We start from the raw sequence: 20,305 nt of genomic DNA, 5'->3' as shown, positions 1-20,305 counted from the left end.
ACTTCCTACTGCTTGTCTATTAACAGTTCAGCCCAGTTTACTGTGGTTAATTTATATCTCATCCCTTTGAAGTTAGCCCTAATTTTAAAATTTAATTTAAATTTTAAAACTTGGATTCAATCAGTGATTATTTGCAAGATGCCCACTCACCGTCAGATTGCTATCCAATTCTTGTTTGTGACTCTTCACTAAGTCCAGTATGTCCTGTAACCTTGTTGGTTCTAAAACATACCGGCCTAGAAATTCAGTTGCGTTCGCCAGCCGTTAGCGCCATAAGAGGGGCAGATTTCGAGCGCTAGGCACTTAGCGCCCGGGCGCAGGCCGATCTGCGCCTACGCCCAACTTCAGTTGACATTTAGCGCCGGCGCAAAGTGTTTGCGCCCGCTCAGCTGCGCGCGCAGCTTGTGACGTCATTTCGTCGTGCAGCGCTGTTTGTGCGCCCCAAACCGGAAATTCAGTGGCGCCCGCCCAATGTGGGCGTGGCGCTGTTAAGAACTGTGAAGTGGAACGCAGCAGAGGCCCTGTGGGCCTCGGGGAGCGCTAATTAAAGGGCACTTAGACTGAACTATAAAGGCCAGCCATTTTGCTGCAATGACTTTTGTGCTTTGGATTTCTGGACAGAGACCAAGGAACAGACCTTGCTGATTTGGGACAACATAGGAGGTATTTTTGGCTTCTGGCCAGAGCTTGGAAATTTGACTCATTGTGATTTCACTGTTTGCAAGTTTATTATGGGGGCTGCATGGGGTTCCAACCCTCAGTTCCAGCATTATGTGCGAAGGGCTCGCAGGCGCCGTGTGAGAGGGCCAGCCATGCCTAGACGCAGAGGGGCCATCAGGCGTCGGCAACGTAGGCCTTACCCACTCAGGGAATACCGGCAGCAGGTGTCCTATCTCACCATGACTGCCGCGCATTGTGTTAAGAGGCTGCGCTTCAGAAGGGAGGTGGTTGCAGAGATCTGCCAGCTGCTTCACAGAGATCTGCGTCCACAGCTGATGTGCAGGACGTCTCTGTCGGTGGAAGTGAAGGTCACGGTGGCTCTGAACTTTTATGCAAGCGGATCCTTCCAAGCCGCTGCTGGGGACATAGCGAACATCTCCCAGTTCGCCGTGCATCGCTGCATCCGGCAGGTCACCGATGCCCTTTTCGCAAGGAGACACCAATTCATCTCCTTCCCCATGACCCTAGAGAGGCAGGAGCAGCGTGCAGTCAGATTTGCCAGGATCGCTGACTTCCCCATGGTGCAGGGCGCCATTGACTGCACGCATGTGGCTATGCGGGCACCTATCACAATGCCGAGGATTACCGCAACCGGAAGGGCTACCATTCCCTCAATGTACAGCTGGTGTGTGACCACAGGCAGCGCATCCTAGCTGTCAATGCCCGCTTTCCAGGAAGCAGCCACGATGCATTTATCCTGCGCCAGACTACTGTGGCTGACATGTTCAAGGCACAGCCTCCACCAAGGGGATGGCTTATTGGGGACAAGGGCTATCCTTTGTGTACATGGCTCATGACCCCGCTCCGCGCGCCCAGGACCCCTGCTGAGGAGGCATACAACGAAAGCCATCAAGCCACAAGGAACATCATAGAGCAAACGATTGGCGTCCTCAAGCAACGGTTCCGCTGCCTGGATCGTTCCGGCGGATCTCTACAGTATTCGCCGGATAGAGTCTCCCAGTTCGTCGTCGTTTGCTGCATGCTGCACAACCTGGCTATCCGCAGGACTCAGGCACTGCCACCTCACGTTGGACCACCACCTCAGGAGGACGAGCAGGAGGACCATGAGGAGGAGGAGGAGGAGTACCAGCCCAGGAGGGAGCCACAAGGTCAAAGGGCCGTCCGCCGGCGGCTTATTGATCGACACTTCTAGGCCCCGTCAGGGAATGGCTTGTGGCAATGAAGGCACATGAATGCAGCCGCTCCGCAAGCCCTCAGCCGGTTAACGCAACAACCACTTGAAACATGACACCTTGACAAGCTGAATAAATAAAAAGCTTTATTTAACAAACTCAGGGCCCTTCCCACATGAAACAGAAAAACAGACAAGACCCCCAAAAAAGTCAAAAACATATCTCACTCCCACAACCTGGGGAGGAATAACAAAACTTGTCCATCCAATTGGCCTTCATCCTCGGCCTAACCAAGACAAACCCCCCCATACAGAACACAAACACCCCCATATAAAAAAAGTTGGCAACACACTCTACTTGGTGTGCCGAGAGGGCGAGTCCTTGTGCAGGCTTCTCCGGCCCCTGCCCGACCTGTTGCTCTGCCTCAACCTGGGCCCTGTGGGTGTTGCAAGGCTGGGGGAAGGCTCCTGAGGGGCACAATGCGTGACGGCAGATGCCCTTGGGGGTCGGCCTAGACGAGGTCCAGCCGCTGCTGACTGCTGCAGCTGTGGCTGGGCAGCATCAGTCTCACCAGCAGCTCGTCGCAGCTTGGCTGGGGGAGTGGCAGTGGCGGCTGCAGCAATGGGGGCAAGCTGGCTGATGCCAGGCGCTCGCTGGTCGCCAGAGACACTGGCACTCGGCCGGGCTGGCACTGCAGCAAGCGCAGCAATCTGGTGAAGGCCAGACCGCTGTGCTGCAGCAGGGCGGCGGGTGCCCTGGCGATGCGTCCGTGACACAGCGAGTGTGGCAGAAGTGAGTGCCCGAACTGCCCTGGTCTGTGCCCGCATCAGACCAGCCAGTGTCTGCACGGCACCACTCAGGAACTCTCGACTCGCGGCCTGTGCTGCCGCGAGTTGGTCGACACCCCTGGCCTGTGAATCCCCGAAATCGGCCACACTATGAGCCAGGGACTCAATGGCCTGAGGCAACTGTCCCACAACCCCCATGAACTCGGTGTGGCGCCGCTCCGAGTCCGCGGACATTTCATCAAGGAGGCGCACCTCCTGGGCGAGGACCGTCTCCGGACTGGAGGCCGGACTCTCCCTCTGGGGAGAAGGCCGCCGAGCTGCCCGACCCTTCCCGCGTGCCTGGACGCCACTGGGCCCAGCAACTGCCCTCCCCTGCAACACTTCCCCCCTCTGGGGAGAAGGCAGCCGTGCTGCCCGACCCTTCCCGCGTGCCTGGACGCCACTGGGCCCAGGAGCTACACCCCCCTGCAACACTTCCCCCTGGCTCTCCTCCAGGCAAGACGTGTCCCCTCCATTGCCATCCCCTGGCGCGGATGAGGGTTCCCCCGATGTGCTGCCTTCCTCTTGGTCCTCGTCATCCTCCTCTTCCGAGGGACTGGCACTCTCAGCTTCAGGGACCACCTCCTCCTCACCAGCTGAAAGCAGGAAGGCACAAGAGTAGCTTTAGAGTGAGGACAGGGCGTCAGCGAGGGAGGCATGAGTGTTGGCATTATGCGCATTGGTGGGACAGTGGCAAAGGATGTAGATCTGAAGCGCAAGGGGAACGAGAGAGGTCCAAACGGTCATGTCCTTACCATTGGGGCCCAGCACAGGGTCGGCATCTCCAATAGCTACGGGGCCAACCACCCGGGCACGCATGAGTCGAGCCACGCGCTCCTCCCGGTCACTGAGCTCTTGGAACTGGACACGGCCTCCCCCGGTGACAGTCCGGCTCTTCAGATTCTGCGCCAGCTTGGCCTGCAAGAGAAAGGACGGCCTCTAAGTACAGTGTGGTGCCCTGTTGTTGTGTGCACTGCCTCCCATGGTCGAATAGCTTGGCCAGTGTGGTGCCCTGTTGTTGTGTGCACTGCCTCCCATGGTCGAATAGCTTGGCCAGTGTGTAAAGTGCAGAAAGTGCTATTGATGATCATGCCAGTGCCATAGCTGCGGGAGGAGGGCTGGCCATTAGGCCTTTGAGGTCCCTTTGCCCATAATGTGAGGTACACATGCAAGGATGAGGAGGACACTGGAAAAGGTACTCACCCTGACCAACCGAGTGAAGTCATTGTACTTCTTGCGGCATTGGTCACCAGTCCTGGGGACATCGCTGTTGGCTGAGACCCTCTGGGCGATTTCCCTCCAGGCTCTCCTGTACTGCCTCCTGGGAGCCTTCTTGCCACTGTCTGGGCACAAGATCTCTTTTCTTTTCCAAACCCCTAAGCAGCACCCTCAAAGCATGCTCTGAGAAGCGCTGCGCTCGTTCACGGGCCTTCTGCATGGCTTCAGGCGCTATTTGGGTCCACCAGCGGTGTTCAGGCCTAGCTGCAGGGCTCCACTATCCAGGGCGTGGCAGCAGACAAAGTCGACCCTTCCCCCTTTAAGAGCTGGCCGGCGTCAGGGTGTCTGCTGTCAATCAAAACATGACCGCACCTGCGCTGCGCCCGGCCTCAGCGTTATCAGTCTGCACCGCCGGCTTAGCGCCTAAAGATAGGAGTGCAATGCCAGTTTCAGCACTCGCCCAAACTCCTTGGCCAAAGCTACTGAATATCGGCGAAGTGGCCTCCACTTTCCGGCGGGCGCTAACTTTAGCGCCCGCCCGACTTTACCGCCCCAAAAGTGGCTACACTGAATTTCTAGGCCACCTTTCCAGAAAACATTCCCAAATAAATTCATTGCTTTTACTACTTGAGCTGTTCTGCTTTTCTCAGTTTGTGAAAATAAAATCTTCCATTATAACCACTCTTTTTACTATGTGCTTCCCTGATCTCCGTATTTATCCATCATTCCCACGTCATCACACATCAGGAGGTCTGTAGAGAACTCCTATCAGAATCTTGTATCCTTCACTGTTCCTTAACTCTACACATACTGTTTCCACTGCCTGATCACACTTACTCAAATCCCTTCTTTCTACTGTGCTAATTCTGTCTATATCAATATTGCTACTTCCTCTTCCATAATAAGGTCTGGAGCCGAGTGGTCCTGGCGGAAACCAAACTGAGCATTGGCGAGCAGATTATTGATGATTAAATGCCACTTGATAGTACTGTGATGACTCCTTCCATCACTTTGCTTACGATGGAGAGTAGGCTAATAGGACGGTAATTGGCCGGGTTAGATTTGTTCTGCTTTGTGGACAGGACATACTTGAACAATTTTCACATCGTCAGATAGATGCCAGTGTTGTGCTGGAAAAGCTTAGCTAGAGGCGTGACTAGTTCGGGAGCACAAGCCTACAGCACTACAACTGGGATGTTGTTGGGATCCGTAGCCTTTGCTTGTCAGGAATGTGAAACCCTCCCTTCTAAATCATCCTTCCAGCCACGCGTTAACAATCCGAATCTTTCTTTTCCTTCTGGTCCAGCGTGTGGTACTGGGAGTAATCCAGAGATTATGACCCTGAAGGTTATGCTTCTTAATCTAGAATTGAGCTCCTTGAAATCCCTTTGCAGAACCCTGAACCTACGACTATCTATATTATTGGTTCCCACACAAACCACGACCGCCAGCTAGCTGGCCACTCATACACCCATTCCATAACTTTTTGCATCGCTATGCATATCTATCCACGTCTATTGAGATAAGAGCAGGCAAGGAATGGGCCAATCCCAATGCAACATTTGCTACTAATACCATTAAACTCACACCTAAGAAAACTAAAAAGTGGTCCCACCCCTAGAATGCTTATGATAGAAGTGATGGACTTACAGCAAATGACAAATAACAAGGGCAGTTGCATGCTGGCCCCGATTACAACCAGAGGAATTCCCACATTTTATCCGCACTACCAGAATGTTACACTGAATCTGTGGGATTAGACTAGCTAAGAGCTCAAATGGAACTGCTAAGACTGAGGCTGCCCTCTGCTATTTAAGGATCACCTTTAAAAAAAAAGGAAACACTTACCAGGTGCGCCCCAACAGAAGAGGGGGAAAGGTCTTATTTAGGCACAGGAACACCTACTGGGTGCTGCACCAATTCTCATTTTATTGCCAAAAACAGCCGACATAAGTCCTGAAAGCATTGTTCAGTCCCTGCAGCCATATGTTTCTCTCCCCTCCCACTGAGAAGATTTGGGGGCTTCAGGTTCACAAGACATTAAAAGCAGCACCTCAAGTGGATAAGGCCATTTAAAAAAATGCTTATATTAGGTTTTTATGACCAGAGGTATAGAATATAGAGATGTAATATTGAATCTATTTAAAACCTTAGATCACAGTGGGATGACTGTGAGCAGTTTTGGGCTCCACATTAAGAAGGATGTTGAGGCAATAAGAGAGGTTGCAGCGCAGGTTCACTAGGATGCCAGCTCATATAATAAAGTACAAAAAGATTAAAAAATTGGGACTGTTTTCATTAACAGAAGATTAAGGAGTGATTTGATAGGTGTTTTGACATTATAAAGCAATGGGACAGAGTAGGTAGAAAATACTATTTTCAGAGATTCAGGGGTCTAGAACAAGGGGACAATGATACAAGATTAAACATAAGAGAGGTAGAAGAAGTTGTGAGGCTGTGGAATGCACTACCAGTATTAAATCCGTGTGTTAATGGAGACACGGAATGCAGGAGTTGGTTTAACAAGTCTTTACTGAATGGAGACACTCTGGAAACTGAAACTACAGAAGGCTGCTAGCACCTTTTATACAGGGGTGGTCACTGCCGGTACTGCAGTCTGAGACCAGTTATTCCCTTAAAGGGACATACACAACAATTCCTCCCCTTTTAGATAAACAGTACATAACATTCATTTAACAACTAAATGATAACTAATTACAATTACAGTTGCTAGATACATTGGTTGAGGTTAAGCAATTATAAGTTCAGTCTTTGAGGAGGCTTCCTGATTCTGTCTGGATAACGCCTCTTTGGGGTATCAGGTTCTTCTGGTAAAGTTGAGTCGGGATCAATGTCATTGTTTGGTTCATCTGCTTCCAATATCACCGATTGTGCGGTAGATGCAATTGGTACGTCGGCTTCATCGCCAGGTATATCAGATCGTGGTGTGGAGTTGACGTTTTCCAGTGACTCTAGAATCTGGTCAGCATGGCGTCTTACAATGCGCTCTCCAACGTCCACGGTATACATGAGAGGTCCTTGCCATGTACAGATCGTTCTGGCTGCCATTTCTCTGTGCGGTAGTCCCGGGCCAAAACTGGTTGACCTATCTTAAAACTCCTGGTCGGCCTTTCATTCATATTCTGAAACTGCCTGTTCTCCACATCTCTTCTGATGTTCGGCTTAACCAAATCCAAGCGGCATCGTAGTCTTCGATTGAAGAACATCATGGCAGGAGTTGTAGGGGTATATCTTCATTACACATTGCCTTGATAGCCTTCTTGAATGTTTGAACAAACCTCTCAGCCAATCCATTAGTGGCTGGATGATATGGGGCGGATGTGTAATGCTTAACACCATTGTTCTTTAAGAACCTCCGGAACTCTTCAGACACAAACTGTGGTCCATTGTCAGAGCAAATCTGTTCAGGCAGCCCATTCCTGGCGAATATGGTTCGTAAGACTGTGATAGTTTTTTCTGTGGTGGTTGAGGACATTTTTATTACCTCTGGCCACTTTGAATGTGCATCCACCGCAATTAAAAACATCGAGTCCATGAAGGGACCAGCAAAATCAATGTGCACCCTTTGCCATGGAGATGAGGGCCACTCCCATGGATGTAGAGGGGCTTGTGGTGGGGCGTGTTGGACCTTCTGGCATCCTGTACAGCTCTTGGTCATCTCTTCGATTTCTCTATCGATTCCCGGCCACCACACAAACGCTCTAGCTAAGTTCTTCATTTTTACCCCTCCCAGATGACCCTCATGAAGCTCATTGAGCACTTTATCCTTCAATTTGGGTGGAATCACTACTCTGGATCCACACATCAAGGTTCCTCTGCACACTGACAGCTGTTCTCTTCTCGGCGAGAATGCTGGCAGCAGTGGTTCGCCATGTGCTGGCCATCCCTTCACCGTTAAATCATAGACCCGGGATAGTGTCGGGTCATTTCGTGTTTCCTTTTCTATGTTTGCATTCGTCACAGGGAGACATTCGACTATGGTCGAGTGGAATATCTCCATTGGATCCAATGCAAGTTCTTCTTCCACCGTCGGTAACGGTAGGCACGACAATCCATCAGCATTCCCATGCTGTTTAGTTCCTTTGTACTTGATGTCATATTGGTGTGCCCCTAGGAAAAGGGACCACCTCTGTAGCCGTTGTGCTGTCATTATCGGTACGCCCTTCTGAGGGTTGAAAATGGAGACAAGAGGTTGATGATCAGTTATTAGAGTAAATTTTTGACCGTGCAGGTAGTAATTGAACTTCTTCACCCCCCACACTAGGCTGAGGGCCTCTCTGTCAATCTGGGCGTAGTTACGCTCGGCTGAAGTTAACGAGCGTGACGCAAAAGCTATCGGCCTCTCTGAACCATCAAGGGATTTATGTGACAGTACCGCCCCAATGCCGTAGGGAAGACGCATCACACGCCAGTCTTATCGGTAGTGATGGGTTGTAGTGAGCCAATACTTCTCTTGAAGTCCTTACTCTTCTGAAAGGCCCGCTTACAGTCATTGCTCCATTTCCATGCTACTCCCGTTTGTAGTAGGGCGTTCAGTGGGTGCAGAATTGTGGACAAATTCGGTAAAAACTTATGGTAGTAATTCACCAATCCGAGGAATGACCTCAGTTGCGACACATTTTCAGGCGCTGGGGCCTTAACAACCGCTTCAATTTTGTCAGGTGACTTGTGTAACCCCTCTTCATCAATCACGTGGCCACAATACGATATCTGTTTCTTAAAAAACTCGCACTTTGGGCGGTTGGCTCGTAGCCCATGTTCCCGTAGTCTAGTGAGCACCTGTTCTAGGTTGTTAAGGTGTTCACTGTCATCTTCACCTGTCACTAGGATGTCATCCAAGTAACACTGAGTCCCCGGAATCCCTTGCAAGACTTGTTCCATCGCTCTTTGCCATAATCGCCGGAGCCGATGCTACTCCGAATACCAATCGATGATACTGGTAAAGACCTTTGTGAGTGTTTATCGTGAGATACTTCCTAGAGGATTCTTCAACCTCCATCTGTAAATATGCTTGTGCTAGGTCAATTTTTGTAAAACGCTTCCCTCCAGATAGTGAGGCGAAGATGTCTTCTATCCTTGGAAGAGGATATTGTACTGTGTGAAGGACTGGGTTCACCATCACCTTGAAGTCCCCACAGATGCGAACCTTCCTTGGCTCCTCAGACTTATTGTTTAATGTTTTCTTCATGACAGGAACGATGGGTGTCGCCCACTCGCTCCAGTCTACCTTAGACAATACGCCTGCATTCTCCAGCTCTGCCTTGACGGCTGGGCGAATTGCATATGGTACCGGTCTTGCTTTGAAAAACTTGGGAATTGCATTCTCCTCTATTTTTATCGAGGCGGTTACGTCTTTAAGTGTGCCCAGTTCTTGTTGAAATACCTCTTTGGCGTCAGCTAAGATTGTTGACAATCGTCCAGGAGTGACGTCGTCATCCTTTTTACCAGCCACCGTCAGTGCCTGAATGGAGTGCCAGTCTAAACTTATCTTTCTGATCCATTCACATCCCAATAATGGTGGTCCACCATCTTGCAGAATGTAGAGATACAATTTCCGTATTTTCTTGCCGTTGTATTCGACAGGCACCCTTATTTTTCCTCTGGGGTATACTTTTTGCCCCGTATACGTCCTCAAGACAATGGCTGTCTCTCTCAAGGGTATGTGTGAGAATAGCTGCTCGTAGTCTCGTCGATTCATGATTGTTAGAGCTGATCCTGTATCCAATTCCATTTTGACTTGGGACCCTGCTGTCGTGAGGGTGACCCAAATGGTTCGGTGATCCTCTTTTGCGATTACGTTGTGAAGTTTGAGACAGCTTAGTCTCTTGTTCCCGGATTCACTATCGCTCATCTGGTCTTCGGAACTACTGTCCCGTCATCTTTTGTACTTTCCTGTACGGTTCCTTAGTAGCCTTTTTGTTGTAGTTGGTCTTCTTCTCAGACCTGCAAACTCGTGCAATGTGTCCCATCTTTCCGCATTGCCTGCATATTTTGTCCTTGGACCAGCAGTCCTTCTGGTCATGGTTTTTTCTGCCGCAGCGATAACATTTTGCAAATCCCCGTGTCATTTCGTGGGTGCCGTATTCCTGTGGCTTTTGTTGTATTTCCGCAGCTCCCCTTGCTGCTGCTTCGTACGATACTGCCACGCTGAAAGCCTTATCTAGCGTCAGCTCTTTCTCTGAGAGTAACCTCTTCTGGGTTCCTTCACTCAGGAGTCCACAGACAAATTTGTCCCGTAAGGTATCTGCCAGTCCTGCTCCGAACTGGCAGTGCTTTGATAGGTTGCGTAGTTCCGTAAGGTAATCAGCATTGCTCTCATTTTTATGCCGATTTCTCCTGTGGAATTTAAATCTTTCTGTTATCAGCAGCGGTGTAGGATTTAGGTGTTCCTGTAGGATAGCAACAATTTCGTTAAAACTCTTCGCCTTCGGTTTGGCTGGAGTAATCAGGTCCCGCAATAGGCCGTACGTTCTTGCGCCCATTAAATTTAGGAATACCGATGCCTTTTTCTCATCGGCTATTTCGTTTGCCTCGCAATATACCTTGACTCTTTCCACATACGTGGTCCAGTCTTCTATTGCATTATCGAAGGCAGTGATATCGCCAGTCTTTGGCATCTTGAAAATCTAAGATGGCGTCTCCCGCGCTTTTCCTTCGTCCCCGATGGATCAAAATGGCACCTCCCGCGCTTTTCCTTCTTCCCCGCCAAGTTAAGATGGCGCCTCCCGTGCTTTCCCGCCGCTGCTGTCAACGCCGCTCTCCGCAGTATTTTTATTTTTAACCATTCCCGTCGTGGAGCGGACCCTCTGGGACACTTCCCTCCCTCTTCTTAGGTCCGAACGCTGCCCGGCTGTGAAGCACCGGCCGCGCCGTGTGCGCTCCACCCCCTTTCTCTCTCTTTGCTTCCCGACTCGCTGCCCAGCCCCGTTGCAGAGCCACCCGATCGAGCTCTAGCCCGCCGCAGCCCAGGAAGGATCAGTGCACGACCTGCCACCAGCCCGATTAGCTGGGAAACCACAGACTGGGGAACCAAGCCTGGCTCTTGACAGCCTCTCCTGCAAGTTTTCAATCCGATGATTTGGAGGGCGGTTGCCCACGGTCGACGCCCGTTTCTCGAGTTTCTTTGGATTATATATTTTTTTCTTTCTTCTGGCTTCGACCTTCAATAACGTCGTCTGAGGTGCATGCCGAGTTGCAGGTAAGTTCGTTTCTTACTCGTCGCCAGTATTAAATCCGTGTGTTAATGGAGACACGGAATGCAGGAGTTGGTTTAACAAGTCTTTACTGAATGGAGACACTCTGGAAACTGAAACTACAGAAGGCTGCTAGCGCCTTTTATACAGGGGTGGTCACTGCCGGTACTGCAGTCTGAGACCAGTTATTCCCTTAAAGGGACATACACAACAACCAGTATTACTGATTGAAAAAGCGTGCCAACATTTGAGACCATGTCAACATTTAAAAATAGGTTAGATAGGTCGTTGAAGTAAAGGGGAGATTAGGAATAACAGAAAATGCTGGAAATACAGGGGCCAGGCAGCAATCATGGAAAGAGAAAGAGTTAACATTTCAAGTCGATTACCTTTTATCAGAACAGGCAAAATTAGAGATTTAACAGTTTATAAAAAAGTAGAGAGCCAGGGGTAGTGGTGGAGAAAGGAAAGAACAAAGGGGAAGGTCTGTGATTGGGCAGAGGGCAGGGGTGATTAAATGACAACAATGGTGGTGCAAGGCAAAAGGGAGTAGTAATGGGACAAGTGAAGAAACAAAAGCTGGGTCTAGGAGGAGCTGTAAATTGTAACAGAACCATTACCAGCATCTACTGTCTGAGAAAACAGGAGCGGTAGTTATGATAGAAATATGTTGAATTCAGTGTTTAAGCCAGAAAGCTACCAAGTGCCTAATTGAAAGAGGTGCTGCTGTTCCTTGAGCTTGTGTTGGGCTTCATTGAAAATGTGTAGAAGCCAAGGACAGAGAGGTCAGCAGAGTGGGATGGAGAATTAAAGTGGCAAGTGACTGGAAGCTCCGCTTACAAACTTAACAGAGGTGTTGAACAAAACAATCACCGAATCCGTGTTTGGTCTCCGCAATGTAGAGACAGCAACCTGAGCAGCGAATACAGTATACTAAAATAGGAAGTACAACAACTTTGATGGATCATGATAAAGAGGGAAGGGTGGAAATCGGAAGCAAATTTGATGCCATTTTTCAGTTCAGGACAACAGTAGGAAGCAGCACCAACAGTCTATGTACTGGAAAGAGAAGTGAGGGAGGTTACCCAGGTAGGACTGGAACAAAGAATGTTCCACAAAAAGGCAGGCATAGCCAGGGCCCATACTGATCCCCAAGGTGACACCTTTTACTTGGAGCAAGTGAGTGGAGTTGCAGGAGATTAAGACTACTGCTCATGTGGAGGATAAACACCAACACAGACTGGCTCAGTCAAATGGGCCATTATCACGTTGTAAATTCTATGTAATTTTATGAATGTATTTAGTATATAGGATGATTGTTGCATTTTTTTTTTTTTTTTAAAGTCAGCTTTGGCTCAGCGGTAGTACTCTTTCCCCATGTCAAAAGGCCATGGGTTCAACCCCTACTCCAGAGACTTGAGCCTTTAGGAAGGATGTAGGGGTTATGGGGATCGGGTGGGATGTGTGTCGGTGCAGGCTCGATGGGCCGAAATGGCCTCTATCTGCACTGTGGGGTTTCTGTGATTCTGTGATTCTGTGATGCAAAGGCCTTAGAGAGAGTGCAGAAAAGATTTACAAGAATTATTCCAGGGATGAGGGACTTCAGTTGCATGGATAGACTGGAGAAGCTGGGGTTGTTCTCCTTAGAGCAGAGAAGGTTGAGAGATTTGATAGTGGTGTTCAAAATCATGAGGCGTCTAGACAGTAGCTAGAGAGAAACTGTTCTTATTGGTGGAAGGGTCGAGAACCAGAGGATACAGATTTAAGGCGATTGGCAAAAGAACCAAAGGCGAGACAAGGAAAAACTTTTTTGTGCAGCGAGTGGTTATGATCTGGAATGCACTGCCCGAGAGGGTGGTGGAGGCAGATTCAATCGTGGCTTTCAAAAGGGAATTGGATAACTACCTGAAGGAAAAAAATTTGCCGAGTTACAGGGAAAGGACAGGCGAGCGGGACTAGTTGAAGTGCTCTTGCAGAGAGCCGGCACGGGTTTGACAGGCTGAATGGCCTTCTTCTGTGCTGTAACCATTCTATGATTCTATGAACACAATCTTACGTTGACATTTTCATGCAGTACTGAGAGTGCGCTGCCTTGTCAAACATGCCATCTTTCAAATGAGATGTCCCTCAAATGGACATAAAAGATCCCATAGCATGTGGACATAAAAGATCCCATGGCACTGTTTGAAGAGGAGTAGGGGAGTTCTGCTGGTCAACATTTATTCCTGAATCAATGTCACTAAAACAAAATATCTGCTTGTTTATCTCATTACTGTGGTTCCTACATTGGAGAATACAAAAACCACTTAGTATACTGGCAAATGTAGGCAATCTTGTGTCAAAGCACTATACGTAATGAAAAATATTTTGGAAAAAAAATATGCATTTTATGTTTACATATCTCACCTATTTAACTGTGAAAGGATACTTTAATCCAATGTCAGTAAGGAATAGAGCAGGAATGTTCCTGCAAATATTACAAGTTCCAAGACCATGAAGAGTAGGAAGGGAAAGCAGAATACAGCAGTCTGCACTGCCATTTATTGTAACATATTGAAGTAGAACATTGATAATGATTTGATTTACTGCCAACCAAGTGAATGGGAATGTTCACAAGGTTGAGATTACACTGCCATTATTTGCACACCCAAAGGCAGATAATTAAAACGTGTTGTGTACTTGCCTTGGAGACATATTTTTAAAAAGGCGTAAACGTAAACGAAGAAAAGAGAGCAGGGTGGCACACCCATCAACTGACCTGCATTTTAAAAGAAATCTGTTCAGATTATGCTCAATACGAAATTTAACAGCTGAAATGAATCTGCAGAAATGGTACAAGAGTCAAACTCTCAAGCAGATAGAGCAGTCCAATGAGAGACATTTTTATTACACGCCAGTTCAAGGATGCTGCATCAGCTGCAGGTGTTACACTGAAGTCAACACAGAAATCCATCAACAAAAAGCAAAACTGCAGATGCTGAAACAAATCTGATCAGTCAGCATCTGTGGAGAACAGGTGTAGAACTTCCATCTGAACTCATTAATCCATTACTGAGCTCCCCAAAAGGGAGTCAGTCATGCTTGGCCAACTTTATTGAATTCTTTGAAGAAATAACAGGAAGTGTAGATAACGGTAATGTAGTCGATGAATTTCCAAAAAGCCTTTGATAAGGTACAGCATAGTTGACTCATGACCAAGGTCAGAATATGTCAGGGGACAAGTAGCAAAATGGATACAAAACAGAAAATAGAGTAGGGGTTAAAGGTAGTTATTCATACATAAGAACATAAGAAATAGGAGCAGGAGTAGGCCAATCGGCACCTCGAGCCTGCTCCGCCATTCAATAAGATCATGGCTGATCTGATCCTAACCGCCAATCTACTATCACAGAACCATCTCCTGAATCTAACAGAATTAGACACACGAAATAGGAGCAGGATCAGGCTACATGGCCCCTGGGCCTGCTCCGCTACCCACAGGGCCATGACCGATCCGAACCTAGACTCATGTCCAAATTCCTGCCCGCTCCCCGTAACCCTTAATTCCCTTTACTTCTAGGAAACTGTCTATTTCTGTTTTAAATTTATGTAATGATGTAGCTTCTACAGCTTTTTGGGGCAGCATATTCCATGGACCTACCACCCTCTGAGTGAAGTAGTTCCTCCTCATCTCAGTTTTGAAAGAGCAGCCCCTTATTCTAAGACTATGCCCCCTAGTTCTAGTTTCACCCATCATCGGGAACATCCTCCCCGTATCCACCCGATCCAACCCCTTCACAATCTTATATGTTTCAATAAGATCGCCTCTCATTCTTCTGAACTCCAATGAGTAGAGTCCCAATCTACTCAACCTCTCCTCATATGTCCATCCCCTCATCCCCGGGATTAACCGAGTGAACCTTCTTTGTACAGACTCGAGAGCAAGTATGTCCTTTCTTAAGTATGGACACCAAAACTGTACGCAGTATTCCAGGTGCGGTCTCTCCAATACCTTGTACAACTGAAGCAATACCTCCCTATTTTTATATTCTATCCCCCTAGCAATGAAAGCCAACATTCCATTGGCCTTCTTAATCACTTGCTGCACCTGCATACTAACCCTTTGAGTTTCGTGCACCAGGACCCCCAGATCCCTTTGTACTTCAGTACTTTCCAGTTTCTTGCCATTAAGATAATAATTTGCTCTACGATTTTTCCTGCCAAAGTGCATAACCTCACACTTTCCAGTATTGTATTCCATCTGCCAAATCTCTGCCCACTTACTTAGCCTGTCTATGTCCCCTTGCAGGTTTTTTATGTCCTCCTCACTCACTACTTTCCCTCCCATCTTAGTATCATCTGCAAACTTTGATATGTTACACTCGGTCCCCTCCTCCAAATCGTTAATATAGATTGTAAAGAGTTGGGGACCCAGCACTGACCCCTGCGGAACACCACTAGTTACTGATTGCCAGTCTGAGAATGAACCATTTATCCCAACTCTTTGCCTTCTGTTAGATAGCCAATCCTCTATCCATGCCAGAATATTACCCCCAATCCCGTGATTTTTTATCTTAAGCAATAATCTTTTGTGTGGCACCTTGTCAAATGCCTTTTGGAAGTCTAAATACACTACGTCCACTGGTTCCCCTTTATCCACCCTATATGTTACTTCCTCAAAGAACTCCAGCAAATTTGTCAAACGTGACTTCCCCTTCATAAAACCATGCTGACTTTGTCCTATTAAATTATGATTATCCAAATGTCCTGTTACTGTCTCCTTAATAATGGTCTCCAAAATTTTACCTACCACAGATGTTAGGCTAACCGGTCTATAGTTTCCAGCCTTCTGTCTACTGCCCTTTTTAAATAAGGGTGTTACATTAGCAGTTTTCCAGTCTGCCAGGACCTTTGCTGAGTCCAGGGAGTTTTGGAAAATTATTACCAGTGCATCCACAATCCCTACCACCACTTCCCTCAAGACCCTAGGATGTAAGCCATCAGGTCCAGGTGATTTATCCGCCTTGAGTCCCATTATTTTACCGAGTACCGCTTCCTTAGTGATTTTGATCGTGTTTAGCTCCTCCCCCACTTCAGATTGGTAAATGGTGGAAAGTGGTGTTTCCACAAGGAGCGGTGCTGGGACCACCATTGTTCACTATTTACATAAATGATTTGGACTCGGGAATCGAAGTACAAATTCAAAATTTGCGTTTCACACCAAATTGGGGGGTGTATAGTTAATACAGAGGAGGACTGTGACAAAATACAGAAAGACATTAATAAACTTGCAGAACGGCCATGTAATTGGCAAATTAACTTAGATATAGATAAGTGTGAGGTAATATATTTTGGTAGGAAGAATAAGGAGGCCATATACTCCTTGCAAAATAAGTATCTAAATGGGGTAGAGAATCAGAGGGATCTGGGGGTACAGAAACACAGATCACTAAAAGTAGCAACACAGATTAATAAGGCCCTTAAAATTCAAAAACACTGGGGTTCATTTCTAGAGAGATAGAACTGAAAAGCAGAAGTTAAGTTACATTTGACTAGAACCTTGGTTACTGTGTACAGTTCTGGTCTCCATATTATAAGGAGGATATAGAGGCACTAGAGACGGTACAAAAAAGATTTACTAGAATGATACTAGAACGGAGTGGCTATATCCATCAGGAAAAATTGAACAGGCTGGAGTTCTTTTCTCTAGAAAAGGGAAGACTGAGGGGTGACCTGATAGAGGTATTCAAGATTATGAAAAGGTTTGATAGGGTAGATGTAGAGATGATGTTTCCACCTGCAGGCGAGACCAGAACTAGGGGCCATCAATACAAAATAGTCACTAAATAAATCCAAGGGGAATTCAGGAGAAACTTCTTTAGCCAGAGGGTGGAACTTGCTACCACAGGGAGTAGTTGAGGTGATGAGCATAGATGCATCCAAAGGGAAGCTAGATAAGCACATGAGGGAGAAAGGATAGAAGGATATCTTGATTGGGTTAGATGAAGAGGGGTGGGATGAGGCTTATGTGGAGCATAAACATGGCCTGTTTCTGTGCTGTAAATGCTTGGTAATACATATTTACTGTGGACTGGTGGAGGTAGAGCTGCAGGTTGGCCAGAGTTTTTGCTTCTGTTTATTATCCAGAACAATTCAAATGGACAGTACAAGCCACAAACCAAATGTTACATCCTATTGAAACCTTAAATGACAAAGACACTAGCTGGATCTCAGCCCAAGACAAAACTGGGAATTTCAGTTTCTGAGTAAATGTCAGGGACTTGCATATTAGGCAAGAGATCATTACTGTGGAGGAATCAGACTCATGCTAGTAAATACACCAGGCAGTTTCAATAGACTTCAGTAATTAAATGCATTTGGTAGGTGTACTCAAGCTAACAGACCTACTTCCAGCATTGAGGGACTATAACTACTTGGGTGGGCTTTGATGGAGGCAGAGAATATAGCAGAGAAATGCTATTATAGCAGTGGTATGGGGGAAACAAACATTAACAGTGCAGCACCAAACTAAAAAAAACTCGGGGGAAACAATGCAGTTATTTGGATAATCTTTGTACTAGCACTGTAGTTAAAGCGCAAATTGACAGATTAATCTAGAGCCAGGGCCCAATTTAACACAAGAGGGAGAGAAAAAAGGTTTGGGGGGGGGGGGGTGGGGAGATTTGCTTTTAATGCAGAGTAGCCCTGGAGGAAGTTGGCTTAGTCCACTGCACTTCAGAATCAGTTCACATTTTCAAAATATTTACATTCTATACTACAAAGCCAAAAGTGCAGTGCACCAGCTCTAGTATAAAATGCATGCTCACGCAATACACAAACGAGCACAGATCATGGCAGTTTTGAACACAAAAAGTTGCATCACTGAATATCTGCGAAGTAGAAAGAAGTCGTCTATATGGGTTAACTGCAGCAATCAACCCTGGCCTTATCAGTTAGACGATCCTGCAAATAGCAACACACCCTTCTGTAAACAATAGGAGATTTCATGCAGGGTTTACCAAAGGCTGTATCAAACACGCCTCGTTGTAGCCTAACAACACTCAGGAATCTTCAAGTACACCTGTACTTAAATCATAAACCAGGGCAATGATTTGAGGGAATAAAGGGGGTGAAATTGTGCCTCCAGTTAGTGCCCCCGAAATGGCTTTGCGACCGGGCGCGGTGCTGATATCAACTCCCGCCATATTCAGTGGCGCCACGGCACTGCACCCCAATCTCCTTCACCTGGCTATCATTACATCATCGCCATACACATCATCCTGGACCCAAAATTGACTTCCGTCCCCTGCAGTAGCACCGGTCGAAATCACTGATTGCTGCAGGAGGTGTGCATCGGGCGGGCGATGATTAAAGGTGAGGTGGCCAAGTAAAATAAAAACTTACTTTACCAAAAACTTAAATAACAGAAAATGCTGGAAAAACTCAGCAGGCCAGGCAACATCCGTGGAGAGAAAATAGAGTCAACATATTTTCTCTCCACGGATGTTGCCTGGCCTGATGAGTTTTTCCAGCATTTTCTGTTATTTCGGATTTCCAGCATCTGCAGTATTTTGTTATCTTATCAAACTTGATTTAGCACTCCACTTCCTTCCTGGAGCGCAAAACCGAATTTAAAAAAAATTTAGAAACATTAATTTTCTCAACTTTTTAAAGTTAGCGCCCCAAACGGGGCTATAATGAATTTCTCCCCCAAAGACTCAAGTGCACCGAACATCTGAAGTTTTTTTTGCACGTGTAGTGATAGTCTGCGCTGAGTAACGCCATTCACAGAACCAAGTTCTGGGGTTTGAAACATTGGGGCTGCTGAATAAAACCCCGCCAGCGGTCAGGTTTAAGAAAGTACAAATTAAATGTGTTTACAAAAAAAACCACACACGAACGCGTGTGTACACAAGTTACATTCAAATGAATGTTTACCTATTTAACATCTTTACCATTTTTGCTACTTTGCAAATACTTGAATGTACAAATCTGTTGCTCGCTTTAACCATAACGATAAACTACATATAGTGAAAATGTAGACCATTAAAAAAAAACTCAACATATCTACCTGTTTGGTGAGATCAGGTGGTGACGGAACAGCCTCAGAGCTCAGCAAGGACTCACTCTCAACACCTCCCTCGGGTCTCCAGTACCATGTGATGCAAGTGGAGATCACTTCAACACTGAACGCGGGGGTCGGGGCGCTCGCTATTGGCTGCGCTTTGTTAATTAGCATTCAAAAATGCGGAGGTGCCATAAAGCCGAGTCCAGGGATCACTTTTTTTTTAATTACACTTACAATCAATTGTTTCAGCTCGTTGTTGAGAACATGACACACCCAGTTGGTTGGTCGTTTCAGTCAGAAACCAGTTTTTCCAGAAGTGTCTTGGAAGTGATCCTGGTGCAGCCCCAATACCTGTTTTGCCACTTCTGTTTTCTTTAAGTAACTATTACGCGATGGAGTCAAATGACAGAATGTTCTGCTACGAAATTGCTTGCAAGCTCTCAAAAACGTTGCGGTTCAAGTGTTTTGTTTAATAAAACGCCTAAACTACGACATTAATGAAGAAAGGTGGGATACAAGGATGGAGTCACATCAAATTGATATATTGGCTGAATCAAAATCTTAACTAATCCTATAATAGGGCTGAAGGGGGTTAATAACACATGTTGTCTGTACAGTTTCCAACGCATAGCAGGATTTATCATGGGGGAATACAGAGATCACCACCTTTTGCGGGGAGGGGTGAAATCACCACTTCAGGTGTAAACCTCCCCCCAGTATTCCCAGTGTTTGCGAGCTCTGGCCAGTCCCGCTCCGACGGCGTTGCTCACAGTAGGGTAGACATTGCAATTGGTGCTGTTAATTCAAACGTTTAGCGGAGCAAATTCTGTTGTGCTCGTTTAAGACAGGCATTAACATGGATGTACAAGCCAGCACCAATTGCAATTTATACTTTATTATTATTATTATTATTATGATGAGAGGAAAGGACCTAGGTTTGGATAAACTTTGCCTGATCCAGTTCCCAACTCTACCCGGAACCAGAATGGGAAATTCCACCTCAGGAATTTGAGTCTGTAATACAGCTCAAATGGTTGTAAAGTAAAAGATGAGAGCTAATCCTGCAGTTGATATTGTAAGAAATCACATTCTGAATGAAAACAAGTAACCACTTATCTGTAATGCACTGCTACAACTGGATTAGAC

At 46.8% G+C, this 20,305-nt stretch overlaps 1 protein-coding gene across 1 annotated transcript in view; it reads right to left on the bottom strand.

Annotated features, from left to right (window-relative positions):
- elovl7a (ELOVL fatty acid elongase 7a) overlaps positions 1–19,736 on the bottom strand; it is a 104,800-nt gene extending 85,064 nt beyond the window's left edge. Inside the window, exon 1 of the mRNA XM_085971557.1 lies at positions 19,163–19,736. The gene's annotated coding sequence lies outside the window, so the exon portion shown is untranslated. The remainder of the gene's footprint in view (positions 1–19,162) is intronic.
- Positions 19,737–20,305: the final 569 nt, after the last annotated feature.

The sequence above is a fragment of the Somniosus microcephalus genome, chromosome 2, assembly GCF_052327205.1.
Source record: "Somniosus microcephalus isolate GS21.2 chromosome 2, FLI_Smic_1.0, whole genome shotgun sequence".
NCBI classification, from domain to species: Eukaryota; Metazoa; Chordata; class Chondrichthyes; order Squaliformes; family Somniosidae; genus Somniosus; species Somniosus microcephalus.
This window is presented reverse-complemented; position numbering and strand designations above follow the sequence as displayed.